Here is a 14,907-nt window from a genome sequence, read left to right as displayed (position 1 = left end):
TACCATTTTTATCGGGAGACCTGGAGGAACGCTGGGTGGGTAGAAATTTGTTGATCCACGCAGATTCCAGAACTTTCCACCACAGAAATGTGAGGAAAATGCGTTTTTTTGGTCAATTTTTTAGTTTTCAAGGGATTCTGGGTAACAGAACCTGGTGGGAGGCAGTTGAGTCACCCCATCCTGAATTCCCCTGGGTGTCTAGTTTTCAAAAATGTATAGGTTTACTAGGTTTCCCTAGGTGCCGGCAGAGCTAGGGTTCATAAACGAAAGGTAGGCACTTTACCAAAAAAGGGCCCGTTTCGACTGCGAAATTGAGGTGCAACCACGTTGCGTTTTGCGCTGTTTCCTGTCGCAGGCACTAGGCAGACCCAGGCAAGTGAGGTACAGTTTTTTTCGGGAGACCTGGGGGAACGCTGGGTGGGTGGAAATTTGTTGATCCACGCAGATTCCAGAACTTTCTACCACAGAAATGTGAGGAAAATGCGTTTTTTTTATCAATATTTTAGCTTTGCAAGGGATTCTGGGTAACAGAACCTGGTGGGAGGCAGTTGAGTCACCGCATCCTGAATTCCACTGGGTGTCTAGTTTTCAAAAACGTATAGGTTTGCTAGGTTTCCCTAGGTGCCGGCAGAGCTAGGGTTAAAAAACTACAGGTAGGCACTTTGCAAAAAAAGGGCCAGTTTTGACTGCGAAATTGAGGTGCCACCACGTTACGTTTTGCGCCGTTTCCTGTCGCAGGCACTAGGCAGACCCAGGCAAGTGAGGTACCATTTTTCTCATAGGATTTTGGGGAACGCTGGGTGGGTGGAAATTTGTTGATCCACGCAGATTCCACAACTTTCCACCACAGAAATGTGAGGAAAATGCGTTTTTTTCTCCAATGTTTTAGGTTTGCAAGGGATTCTGGGTAACAGAACCTGCTGGGAGGCAGTCGAGTCACCCCATCCTGAATTCTCCTGGGTGTCTAGTTTTCAAAAATGTATAGGTTTGCTACGTTTCCCTAGGTGCCGGCAGAGCTAGGCACTTTGCCATAAAAGGGTCCATTTTTAACTGCAAAATTGAGGTGTGACCACGTTGCATTTTCCACCGTTTCCTGTCGCAGGCACAAGGCCGACCCACACAAGTGAGGTACCGTTTTTATCGGGAAACTTAGGGTAATTCAGATTTGAAAATCAACTGTTATTACCTATTAAGTTTTTGGGCATTTCTCCCTTCCCAATGAAAGACATCTGTAAAAAAAAAAATCATTTTGAAAAATGACCAATAATTCTCATGCTAGTATGACTATTCCCAATTTTGAAAATGTGCAAATATATACTGTTTCTAAACTCTATAATTTGTACCCAATTCAGAAATACATAGGTGTCTTTCATACCGATTTCGCCATGTATACATTTTCCAAGAATAAGTGCTCTATACCCGCTAAATAATAAAGTACCATTGCAAGTTGCTGCTCAATTTTTGGCTCTGGGTTCGTCGGGTTCTTGGTGAAACTACAAGTCCTATATATCCCCACAACCAGGAAGGTCAAACGGATGTAACGGTATATTGCTTTGAAAGAGCTGTCAAAATTACAAGAAGTTACAGGTGAAAATGTTGAGACAAAAGGCTGTTTTTTTCAACGAATTTTCAATTATTCCAATATTTAACTGTTAGTTTCAATAAAGAAACCTTCATGGATTTAGACAAATGACCCCTTTCTGAATTCAGAATTTTGTCTACTTTTCGAAAATGTATAGCTTTCCAGGATCCATTATTGCTTTCAAACTCATTTCTACCAATAACTGGAAGGAGGTTGAAAGCACTAAAAATAGGCTATGTCCCAGAAAAATGCCAAAACTGTGTGAAAAATGTTGGTTCTCTGACAAAAGACTGTCATTCCCTAAGAGCTGAGAAGATGGTGATTTCAGCCCCACAAACCCTTTCTTGATAACATTTCCAAGGAAAAACCCAGAGGCTTTCATTTGCAGCCCGTTTTTCCTATTTTTCTGAAAAAAAAAACATTTTACTGTAATTTGCTTACTTTCTGGGACCCCTCCAAGGAAAACCACAAATCTCCCCATGATGTTGGAAAAAAAGGACGCAAATTTGACGTGGATACCTTATGTGGTCAAAAAGTTACAGGGGCCTAAGCGCGCACTAACCCAAATCGCCAAAAAATGGCTTAGCACAGGAGGGGAAAAGGCCTAGCAGCGAAGGGGTTAAGAACTCACTGGGTCACTCTCATGGACTTCTCTACTTTTGTCCTGCCCGCCATTTTGCTGCTGTTGTTCTCGACCGTTTTTCTCTGGACCCTGACCCGCCATCTTGTCCATTCCCCTGTCCTTTACCCTTTTCACTCTTTTCCCCCTTGATGATCCTCCGATTTGCCTTTTCTCCATACCCTTGTATCCCTCCCACCCTCCCTTGGTGCTGTGACTAAGTCCCCCCACTGACCCCCTTAATGGAACTCTGCTCTCCTGTTTTTTTTTTTAGTTTTTTGGGTCTTGACCTGAGAAATTCTACTATTTGTATATATATATATATAAACACATGTATATAGAGGGAACTCTAACCACTAGTATATGTAGTAGACCCTTGTACTCACTACCATTCCTATGTGACTCTTAGATTTTATCCATTTGTATCTCTTCCTTGAGTGACTTTACAACTTGTACATTTGCAATTTTTTTTTAGTTTATAACTCTTCCTTGTGTAACTCTACAACTTGTACATTTGCGATTTTTTTCTGTTTCTACCTCTTCCTTGTGACTCTACAACTTGTACATTTGCAATTTCTTCTGCTTGTATCTCTTCCTTGTGAGACTTTACCACTTGTACATTAGCAATTTTTTTCTGTTTGTATCTTTTATGTAACTCATGTAATCCTAAATCCTTATGTATCGCAACTGGTTCTTATGTAAAACGCTCTGACAACTTCGGGTAATGTTCGCGCTATATAAAATCGCATTAAATAAAATAAATAAATAAATAAAATAAACCTATGGCCGAGCTCTAACGAACACTGTTTGCGCCTTGCGGTGTTAGCACAGCCCCGCAACCGAGGAGCAGGGAGAACGGAGAGCAGCATGCAGAGCAGTGGCAGCAAAACGGATGTATGCAGCCTCTGCCTACCCCTGCAGAGCACCTTCTCGTATAACTACGTGTGCAAGGGCACAGTACACTACATGGCGGCACGACACATAAAAAAGATACCGCACACTCTCCGGTGCACTGCCCTATTCCCCAGTGAAGCCATTAAACTGCGGGAAACTCCTCGGAAAAAGTCTTTTTTCACCGGGGCAGATACGCACTGCACAGGAAGTGCTGGATGCGGCCACAGGAAACTACGCACTGACACAGAGTAGTACAGGTCGGGTGGCTCTCGTCCGCGGAAGGTTAATCCCCAGCATCGGTCCCCGTTGCGTGTTTCACAGTGTTCTTCCGGCTGCTTCGGGACACCGATCGCCAAAGTGGTCGGTGAAGAGACAGGAGCCAGTTAATGTAGAAGGGACGCACGCAGCAGGCAGGTACTTTTGTGCTCCTGCACAGACTGTGCAGAAGACCTAAACAACAGTGGGGGAGGGGATAAACCTGCAAAGGCATGTTTGAATGACGTCACTGGAAGTAATGTCACAACTTTAGCTTAGCCTTAATATAGGACACAGGCTTAGTTTACTCCTACAGCTGAGATAAGTATACAGCATTTGCAACATATGGATATATAAACATGTCTGCAGTTCGATGTTCGTAGATAAACCAGGCAAATAATTCATTGTTTATTTCGAAACGTTCATGTACATCTTGTTTTTTACAAATACAAAATTGTGAGTATTTTAGAAAGTAAGCGAGCCTACTTTTGGAGATCAATGTATGCAGATAAATGTTTAGTTATTTGCATTGTATGAAGTGAAGTAATGGCGACATACGCTCTTGCATACGAATAAAAGGAACGCAAATACTGTTTTAGAAAATATGTGCTCTTAAATATTTAAACTTATCAAGTTGTTATCACGGTTGACATTTTTTAAACACTAGTCGCATTCAGTAATGGCAGATATATAAATATACACAATGCCTGTCAATTAAGAGTTTATAATTTGTTGTTGTGCATTTGTTTCTTGCTGGTGTTCTCTCACTAGCTACAAAAGTGCCTCACGTTCCTGCCTTGTAAAGGGTTGGAAGGTTTACTGGTGTCTTGTTCACATGGTCTCTCGTATTTAAGAAATCTCAAAATAAAGTGCATACTCACTGATAAAGACGCTGCTTCGAGAAGGAGGGTGTTGAAACACATTCAAGCCAGATTACCTAAGAATAGGGTGCCATGTAATGTTTGCAGATGCAAACGTCAGCAGAACTTGGGACAAAGTGATGCCACGAACACCTCCTACTCAGGGCCGGTCCTAGGATTTTTGGGGCCCTGGGCGAAAGGGAAGATGTGAGGCCCCTCTAATTTGCGACATCCAGTGCCGGCGTCAGTGCTGGTGGCCCTCGGTGCGACAATGTTTGTTGGCGCCTTGCCAATGAGCTCCTTGGCTATGAATTTCCTCACTACCACCCTGTAACAGTGCTCCTCAAGTTATAATATGTAGATTTCTTCTATGCAGATTTATAAAGCACATAGCCGCCCGAGGGCTTCCCAGTGCTACGTGAGTCGATCACGTGTACACTAGCGGGATTCTGAGACGGTACATGTCTAGAGCAAGTGAGAGTAAAGCCATGTTTTAAGCATTTTTTTTTAATCGGGTCTTGTTCATTTAGTTTCTGAGCTCAGCGGGCATAGCATTCCAAAGCTTAGGGGTCACATGCAAGAAGGATACACGCCCCCCCCTCCTCCCCCAAATCTGATCCTTTGGACCTTTAGGAATCAAGCTGGACAATCTCGCCAACCTCGGGCTCAAGCAACTGGTGAACACCCCCACCCACTACGCCGGACACACGCTCGACCCAATCTTCTCCTCCAGCAAGTACATCTCCTTCAGCCACTCCACCGGACTCCACTGGACAGACCACAGCTGCGTCCACTTCAGCTACAGAAAGACCACGACTCGCCACCACCCGCAACAGGTTCCCCGCAGGAGCTGGAACAAGATCACCACCGACCAGCTCATCACATCACTGAGCCAGAACCCTCCCGCCAGATCAACGGACCCCAACCAAGCAGCCAACAACCTCACACATTGGATCACCAACTGCGCTGACAACCTTGCACCCCTGAAAAACCATCCCAGCAGGCCCAGAAGCAAGATAGCCCCCTGGTTCAACGACGACCTCAAGAACTCTAAGAAGAACTGCCGCACCCTCGAGAAAGCCTGGCGAAAAAACCCGACTACAGACAACATGACCGCCCTCAAGCACGCCACCCGCAAACACCACCAGCTGATCCACACCACCAAGAAATCAGCATTCAAGGATCGACTAGACAACAACGCACACAACAGCAAGGAACTCTTCAACATCGTCAAAGAGCTCTCCAACCCCAGCGCCGGAAACAAAGACATCACTCCCTCACAAGACCTCTGCGACTCACTCGCCTCGTTCTTCCACAGCAAGATCGCAGACATACACAACAGCTTCGGCGAACAGTCCACGCACCCAACCACGGAACCAACGCCCCCCACCACCACCCTCAGCACCTGGACCCCAGTCAGCACCGAAGACACCATCCACACGATGAACACCATTCACTCCGGATCACCAACCGACCCATGCCCCCACCACGTCTTCAACAAGGTCGACTCCATCATCGCACCCCAACTCCGGGACATCATCAACTGCTCCTTCAACACCGCCACCTTCCCGGAGAGCTGGAAGCATGCCGAACTCAGTGCCCTCCTGAAGAAACCATCAGCAGACCCCACCGACCTCAAGAACTACCGCCCCATCTCGCTCCTCCGGTTTCCTGCCAAAGTCATCGAGAAGACCGTCAACAAACAGCTTGCCGCCTTCCTCGAGACGAACGGATCCCGCGACCACTCACAGTCCGGCTTCCGAGCCAACCACAGCACCGAGACCGCCCTCATCGCAGCCACTGACGACATCCGAACTCTGCTCGACAACGGGGAAACAGCGGCCCTCATCCTCCTGGACCTCTCCGCAGCGTTCGATACTGTCTGCCACCGCACCCTAGTACACCGCCTCAGCAACATCGGAATCCAAGAGAAGGCACTGGAGTGGATCATCTCGTTCCTCGCCGAAAGAACCGAGAGAGTCCGCCTCCCCCGTTCAGATCCAAGGCCACCGAAGTCATCTGCGGCGTACCACAAGGATCATCGCTCAGCCCCACCCTCTTCAACGTCTACATGAGCCCCCTCGCAGCCATCGCACGCCAACACAACCTCAACATCATCTCCTACGCCGACGACACCCAGCTGATCCTCTCCCTCACAAACAACCCCGCCACGGCCAGAACCAACCTACACGAAGGGATGAAAAACGTAGCCGAGTGGATGAGGAACAGCCGCCTGAAACTAAACTCCGACAAGACGGAAGTCCTCATCCTTGGATCATCACCCTCTGCCTGGGACGACTCCTGGTGGCCCCCTGCCCTGGGCAGTGCACCCAAACCAACAGACCACGCACGCAACCTGGGCTTCATCCTGTACTCCTCCCTCTCGATGACCAGACAGGTCAACGCCATCTCATCATCGTGTTTCAACATCCTACGCATGCTCCGAAAGATCTTCCGATGGACCCCCACCGAAACCAGGAAGGCGGTCACCCAGGCACTCGTCACCAGCCGACTAGACTACGGAAACACCCTCTACACCGGAACCACAGCCAAACTGCAGAAAAGACTCCAACGCATCCAGAACGCCTCCGCACGACTCATCCTGGACATCCCCCGACACAGCCACATCTCCGGACACCTGAGAGACCTGCACTGGCTCCCCGTCAGCAAGAGAATCACGTTCCGTCTTCTCACCCACGCACACAAGGCCCTCCACGACTCAGGCCCCAGGTACCTCAACAAACGCCTGACCTTCTACACTCCCACCTGCCAGGTACGATCGACCAGCCACGCCCTCACCGTCGTTCCACGCATTCGAAGAGCCACAATGGGAGGAAGATCCTTCTCCCACCTGGCAGCCAAGACTTGGAACTCCCTCCCCATCCACCTCCGTCTCACCCAGGACCACCTCTCCTTCAGGAAGCAACTCAAGACCTGGCTGTTTGAGCAGTAGCGGACCCCTCTCCCCCAAGCGCCTTGAGACCCTCCGGGTGAGTAGCGCGCTATACAAATTTCCTGATTGATTGATTGATTGAGGTACAGCTAGGAGTGTAAGGTACCAGAAGAGCCACTTTCGAGGAGGGTCCACTATAGTTGATTCCCCTATGCGCCAAGTAAAGTGCCTTGAATTCTACCCTTTCCTCCACTGGAAGCCGGTGTAATTTTTGCTGAGGTATGTTTGGGAAGCTTGAGGATAGTCCTTGCTGCCACACTTTGGACTAACTGGAGTATCTTGGTGATATATTTGGCTGAGCCCATATACAGGGAATTTCCATAGTCCAAGCAGGAAAGAAGCAGCACTTGGACCACTATTCTCCTAGATTGTGTAGGTAGGAGGTCTAGGATTTTCCATAGGGTTCTGATAAGGCCAAAGCAAGATGCTGTAAACATTTTTACTTGGGCCTCCATAGATAGAGCGCTATCCAACCACATACCGAAGATCGTAATGGGGGAGGAAGAGAGATTGGCAGTGCCCCCAGACACTCTGGCCATCCAAGGGTTGTTTGTGGTGTTGGCTTGTTTCTTAAAATCAGCAGCTTGGCTTTGTTTCCCTTCAATTTAAGTGCGCAGTTAGCCATCCATCATGCAACTTTCTCTAGAAAAGGGGCTAGTTGTTGTTGTAAACCTGTTCCCAGGTAAAGGGAGACTGTCAGTTGGGGGTCGTCAGCAAAGGAGACCATCAACACCTAAAATTCCTTGACGATGTCTTCTAATGGACTTAAATAAATGTGGAAAGGTGTAGGCCTCAATGCAAAGCCCTGCGGAACCCCACACTTCAAAGGGAAGACATCTGAATAGTAGGGAGGATCGCAAATTTGAAAGGACTTTTCTTTTAGGAACGAGGAAAGCCAGGTCATAGCATCATTTTCTATTCCTTTTTCACTCATCCTGAGTACCAGAGTCTTGTGGTCAACGTTGTTGAACGCTGTCCACAGGTAGAGAAGGATAATGGTATGGAACCTCCTTTGTACAGTAATATTTTCAGCTTCTCTGTTGTTGCTAATAATGTGGTTTCCATGCTATGTTGTGGAGGGAAACCAGTCTGAGTTGAGCAAAGAAGAGAGTTCTCCTGCTGGAACAGGGAGAGGTTTTGATTGGTATGTTTTTGTAGTACCTTCCCCATGGCTGGAAGCAAGGAGATAGGTCTGTAGTACCCGTGACATGAGGGTTCAAGGTTGGGTTTTGTTAGCAGAGGTTTAACCACTGCTTGTTTCCAGGTTCAGGGAACTACTCCAGTGGAAAAATGGAGAACAAGAAGTTTGGTGAGAATATCTTATGCTCCTTGTAGCAGAATGTGAGGTGGTGCCATGTACACAGGGGATCCAGATTCAACTTTGCTAAATATTGCTGAGAGTGACTCCCCTGTGGTAGGGGGGAGTTTGAGATACAAGTCATCTCCTCATGCAGAACATGTGTCTCCGGCTGAATATACAAGGCTTTTTTTGTCTGTTGTAGGTTACTGTAGATAACATAAACTTTATCTTGGAAGTACACTCCAAGTTTGTTGCAGGGTGATACTGTAGGGGTAGGTAGCGTATTTTTATCTTTTGGAGTAGTGAGTGACTTAACACTACAGAAAACTTCCCTCAGGACATTGCCTATATTCATCATTACAGCTTTGTAGTATGCTGCCTGTGCCTTTTTAATTTCCTGATGGAAATGTCCGAAAGCCGTCAGATAGGAGAGTTTTAGGTTTTTTAGGGGGACCAGGTGGGCGGTGAAACAAGGTGCTGATTTATCTTTATTTCCATTCTTTATAATAGTGATAGGAATCGTTTCATTTAGTGAGTCCTTAATCCACTCTTCAATTATGGAATTTGCTGCTGAGGGATGTTTACCTATGGCCGGCTCTTTTGAGGCTATGGAGTTCATTCATATTTCTTTATTGAGTTTTGACCAGCGTCGTCATAGGCTGATTATGTTCTTATTGCAGTAGCGGCTGGTGTCAGAGTAGAGGGGAAGGGCCAGGGGGAGAGACAACAAACAATAAAAAAAGGATAAAACAAAGAATTTACCTGCTGTCCACCGCATCGCCATCTTTTGCTACTCTCAGACCTCCATTGCAGGCAGCTTCTCCCAGACTCTCCTGCACCCAATCCTGAAGCTGCTCTCACCCAGGGGAGCAGCTTCAGGATTGGCCTGAGCAATGATGATTTACGCTCCCAGGGGGACTGGGAGCCTGTGCTTTGCTGTCTCAAACCCAGCAAAGCAGGTAGGGTGCAGAGCGCATTAATGCTCATGATGGATTGGCTGGCCTGAGACAGCCAGCCAAATAGTCCTGCTCACTGATAACAGTGCACATCACTCTGAAAGTACTACAAGATTATGAGAGTGCGAGTAATGTTGAGGCCAGAAGTTGATTAGCAAAGGCTACCCTATGACTCACTGTAATAATCCTTGGTCATGTTTTTAACAACTGTAATGTAAGATGTGTTTAACGCCTTGTTACATTAAAAAACGATAAAAAAAAAACAGTGCACACCACTCCCCTTTGGACAACTGTTGCCCCCCTGGCCCCGGTCCCCAGACTCATGTAAACAAAATAAAACTATAATAAACGCTGGGTTATTGTCGTTTCTAATTTTATTTCAGGGGTCGGTGCTCCTCCCCCATAGCGGAGGAGCTTCCCATGTCTTATTTTCCAAAGGGGATGGGATACCCTCCAGTGTGAATGAGATCAGGGCATGGTCATCGGACATAGGTTTACAATTTTTACATTAGTGTCATTTCTAAACACTGGATGTAGAAGATGTGTTTTGTCATGGGTGGGACCTGCTACTCATTGAGTGAGCTGCAGACAGCGTAGGTCATGTAAGCTGCCTGACACCGTAGGATTGTTGATTATATCCACATGAACGTTGAGATCCCCTAGGAGAGTGAAATTTGGTTTTTCGATTGCAATGCTAGCTACTATCTCAGGTAAGGCTTCTGCAAACTAAGTACATGGACTTGGATGTCTATACATAAGTAATCCTGAGAAGGAAACAGTGGGTGACAAGTTTATAGTAAAAGAGAAATTCTCATTGTCTGGGATGGACAAGGAATGAAAATATACATCTATGTGTGTCTTTTAGGATGATAGTGATACCCCCACAGCTTTTGTGCACTCAATTTTTCCTACATACATAATATCCCTGGGGATGTCTAGTCTAGAGATATCATGTAGCCACATTTCTGTTAGGAACAAGACATCCAGTTGTTCATTATCCATTAGTGTTAGTAGCTGAAACTTATGATGGTACAGGGATCTACAATTAATAAGTGTGAGTTCAATTTTATGAGCCCAGGTATTCAGTAACACGAATGGCTGTACAAAACCAAAGTAAACAGCATAAACCAGGTTCAGGGCTTTCTGGTCCCTCTGGATTTCATGCCACATAATAATTCAAATCTGACTTTGAAAGAAGGCCCTATTGCTCTGTATTGATGTCCTTTACAGGTCAAAGCTCTAATGCAAATATGTACATATTATAAAAATCCCTGCAAAGAAGCTGTCCTAGATCAACGGGAGACCTGCCACACAAAAATATAGTGAAGCAAACCAGCATTTCCCAGACTGAGTTAATGGTTAAACTTCATGTGGCTATGGCCCAGAGGACTCCCTGGTAGTCGATTGTGAATTATTTTGTACAACCCTCAAAGCTCTTAAGATGCTTTCTCCTAACACCCATTAACCTTTTCCCTGCCCTCATAGCTGCCATTGTTCCCAGGTCCATGCATGTTGTGATGTTCCAGTCCAGGTTTTTTCTTTGATTTCTGGGGCTTGTTGTCTTGCTTTATAATGACATAAACACAACTACAGGTACCAGAAATCAAAATAAAAACGTGGGCTGTAGTAGCACATCTTGTATGGACCAGGGAACTTTGGAAGGTGGCCCATTGGTGACATGCAACCAACCTCCAAGCCAGCCTGTTCTTGCCCAACACCATTATATATTAAAATGCTATTGTGTTAGAAAAAAATGACATCCTATAGCCTTTCCTTTTTCATCAGCAAGATCAATTTGTAAAGTCCTCTCACTTTGCACTCAAAGAAAAGAAAACAATCTATATGTTAAAAGAATAGGTAGCAATTTGTCAGAACACATCCCCTGACATTTGATGTCTGTCTTTGAAATTTACAGGCATCTTTATTGCTCATTCACCTTCCAAACTCCAGCATTTTAAAGTTGGGGGTTCTGCAGCTGCCCCCCCTCCCCCCGCAGCACTCCTACTTCCAGCACCTATACCCTTCTTTGCCTCCTATACGGTATGTACCTTACTTCTTTACACTTTTCCTTGCCTCCTCCTGGTCTAAGCACACTGTTTCCCCATAGTCAGTTTGTTGCTGTTATTCACTTCTCTCAATTATCCCCTTTGCTTTCCTCTCTCAGCCTCCCTCCAACATCTTGTCTCCAGATCGCATACTGTCCCACGTTAGAAGTCTTCCCATTTCTCCTCTATTGCTATATTTTATCTTCACACTTTCACTCCACATGCTCCCATCCACTTATCTCCTAAAGGGCAGGGTACACCACAGACCCAGATGTCAACACACACAACAAATGTGACAACATAAAAGCAATAATTCAAAAGCATCTTTATTGCTCCTTTACCTTTGGAACAACAGCAGGGTTATTTAGTTGGTGCTGTAGCACCCCACTCGCCCCTATTTCCAGAGCATGTGAAAATTCTCTGGACTGCCAACACAGCAAATGCACCCACAAATGTAAAACTCTGCTGTGTTACATGGACTGTGGCAGTAAAGTCAGGCATGACTCACAGTTCCATAACGTGAGGGGATTTGCAGTTTTATATGATGTGAACTCGGCTCTAAGGCAGTAAAAATGATATTTTCATTTTTTAGGGGCATGTGGAAATAGTGATATGCCCACAAACACAGGATGTTCCGCAGATGCTGGGACTCTAACCTAGTTACTAAGTTCTATTAAGCTGCTTGATGCGTACAAAGCCCAGGGGAAAGTGTTTCGTCCCATGTGCTTCAGAGCCATACTTCAGTGCTACGAAGTTCAGGAGATGGGGTGGGGGGCCCTACCCTGGGTCTCACAGTTCTGAATAATGACTGTATGTCCCAGAGCAGGGGGCCCCACACGTGGGCCTTGAAGTCTGATCCATTGCTGCATGGCACAAAGGGTTGGCCTAAGGGGAGAGGGGTTGGCCTAACAGCTAAGGCGCTCGACCTCGGACCTGGGGATCTGGGTTCGAGTCTCGGTAAGGACGCCAAAAACCCCCTGTGATTCTGGGCAAATCACTTAATCTCCCCGTGCCTAAAATGAAAGTGTGTCCTCATGTAACGTAACTGGTGCTATGTAAAGCGCTCTGATAACTGATTCGGTTCGGTTCTAGTTCGCACTATATAAAAACTCTGCAAAAAAAAAGAGAGGGGCCTCAGCTACCCTGGGGCTCACAGCGCTGGATAAGGGATATAAGGCCAAGGGAAGGGGGCCCCACACTTGGGCCCAGATCCAGCGCATCATAGCCCAGGGAAAGGGGCCGGGCCACCTCCCCTGACTTAGGAACGAGTGGTTGCCTATAAACATTGCCCAGCCACGACTTCTCCCTCCTCTACTGAGCCGCCTCTCCCCACCTATTACTTACTGTTCAGCCGATCCTGAAACAAAAGGGCCATTTGTTGCGTGGAAACGCAAATGGCACCTTTTCAACAGACACAGCCCCACCCTTGACCTGCTCACACACAATAGTCTTCCCTGCTGTCCCAAGACCCCTGGCCATTCTTTCCACCCCCCACCACCCCCCCATGCCCTTAATCCCAGGACTGACACCTCGCCTTTACAACTGCTGAGGTTTAGCACCTCATTAGCAAAATGTAAAATTGCGGTGATCGGAGGGGAGGGGGCTCCGGAGGAGCAGATGGCCTGATTTTAATGAAGCCTTTCAATTGGAATGGAGGCCCTATGTGGAGGCCCTATGTTTTTGACCTGAGCACGAGGCCCTGGGCAGCTGCCTATACTGCCCATGTCTAGCGCCGGCCCTGCTCCTACTTACCCTCTCTCAGGAGAATGGATGCAATTCCCTCACAAGCTTAAATCTCAGATGGGCTCCTCCTTTCACCCTTTCAAGTTCGATAAAAATGAAAGCCACAGAGGTGGTTATATGGTGAATCCTGTAGTTTTAGTACTACAACCACGAACTGCATGGCGCTGGCAGCAGGCGCTACACAAATCGCATCGGTATTCATGTTTCCATTTGACTGACAGTGCTACAACCATGCAATGAATGGTGCTGGCAGCAGGCGCTACACAAATTGCATCGGTATTCATGTTTTCATTTAAATGACTTTTTTGGCCCCACAACTGAATTAAATTACCGTTATGTTAACGCTGTTACTTCTAGAGCGGGAACTTTCCCGTCATCAACACTGTGGGTATTCAGCCGACAAGTCAAAAAGCCGGAAGGCCCTCAAAAGCTACGACTTCTAGGTAAAACTTCTCTGGCTTGGAGGAGTCCGACAAAGGCTGAATTACAATTGAAACCACTTAAACATGCTTGGCTAAAACGGAAAATCAGTTCTCAAACATGCTTCAGAAATGTGTGTACCGTGGGTAAAACCAAGCTTAAATCTCGGATGGGCTCCTCCTTTCACCTTTTCAAAAAGTTCGATAAAAATGAAAACCACAGAGGTGGTTATATGGTGAAACCTGTAATTTTAGTGCTACAACCACACACTGCATGGCGTGGCAGCAGGCGCTACACAAATCGCATCTGTATTCATGTTTCCATTTGACTGATGGAAGCTGATGAGAAGGGCGGGGGGAGAAAGGAGGGGGGAGTGAGGGGGTAGTGCAAGCAGAGCAAGGCTTAATGAGATAAGAATGGCAGATGCGGCTGCACGCGCACATGCATGCAAGCTTTAGGCCAGGAAAAGCTTGTGGGTAGGACTTTGAAAAGCCCTTTACTAAAAGTCGAGCAACAGCGCATGCGCTGCTGTCGGCTCGACCTAAAAATAGTGGGAGGTCCGATTCAGTCGCACCCTCCCCTGACTTGTGCCCTATCAATAGGTACCTCTGTCAGGAAAGGAGGAACCAGTCTGCCAGGTTGACTCCCATCTGTGCTGACTGGCGACAAGAAGCCATGGTCTTACTCTCCAGCCAATACTAAAAGGGAGGGATTAGGGTTTAAGGTCCAGCACACACACCTTTTAAATCGACCACGAAACAAGGAGTGTGCATTTCCTGTTTGGGGATCTAGGTCTCCTGTTGTCTTGAATCCAGGGAAGTCCAGGGGAGTGCTCCTAACAGGAGTAAGGGTCCTCACACACCCCAAAAGGTGTCCTGCCTCATCGGGCAGCTTGTATTTGGGCTGTTGCTGCACTGTCCAGTGGGCCCCTCTGAAGGGGCTCTTTGCCAAAGTTATTTTCCTTTTAGCCGACGTGAGTAGTGGGGGGGGGGTAGGGGGGTTGGATGTGGTGTGCAGGTGTGAGTAGAATGAGAGGAGGGTGTGTGGGTTAAAAATTACTAACTGGATCCAAAAACTCTTGTATTTTTCGGGTCTTTTTGTCATGGATAAAAAGGTGAGTTTGAGCTAATGATCAATATAATGGTCTATCTAGGCGCTGATTAATAGAAGACAAGGGTCGACATGTTTTATGCCTCTTACTGGCCACAAGGATCAGGACCATTTCAATTTAATCTACCCAAACACAGATGGATTTGTGAGATATGTTGACCCCAGGGGTG

At 46.7% G+C, this 14,907-nt stretch overlaps 1 protein-coding gene across 2 annotated transcripts in view; it reads left to right on the top strand.

Moving 5' to 3' along the window:
* The first annotated feature begins 3,358 nt into the window (after window positions 1–3,358).
* The window catches only part of LIPT1 (lipoyltransferase 1), a 133,572-nt gene continuing 122,023 nt past the window's right edge, over window positions 3,359–14,907 (top strand). Inside the window, exon 1 of one of the 2 annotated variants that reach the window (XM_078658174.1) lies at window positions 3,359–3,505. The gene's annotated coding sequence lies outside the window, so the exon portion shown is untranslated. Of the gene's footprint in view, window positions 3,510–14,907 lie in introns of both variants that reach the window. The other variant, XM_078658175.1, reaches the window with a different exon arrangement.

This window comes from Lissotriton helveticus, chromosome 8 (assembly GCF_964261635.1).
Source record: "Lissotriton helveticus chromosome 8, aLisHel1.1, whole genome shotgun sequence".
NCBI classification, from domain to species: Eukaryota; Metazoa; Chordata; class Amphibia; order Caudata; family Salamandridae; genus Lissotriton; species Lissotriton helveticus.
This window is presented reverse-complemented; position numbering and strand designations above follow the sequence as displayed.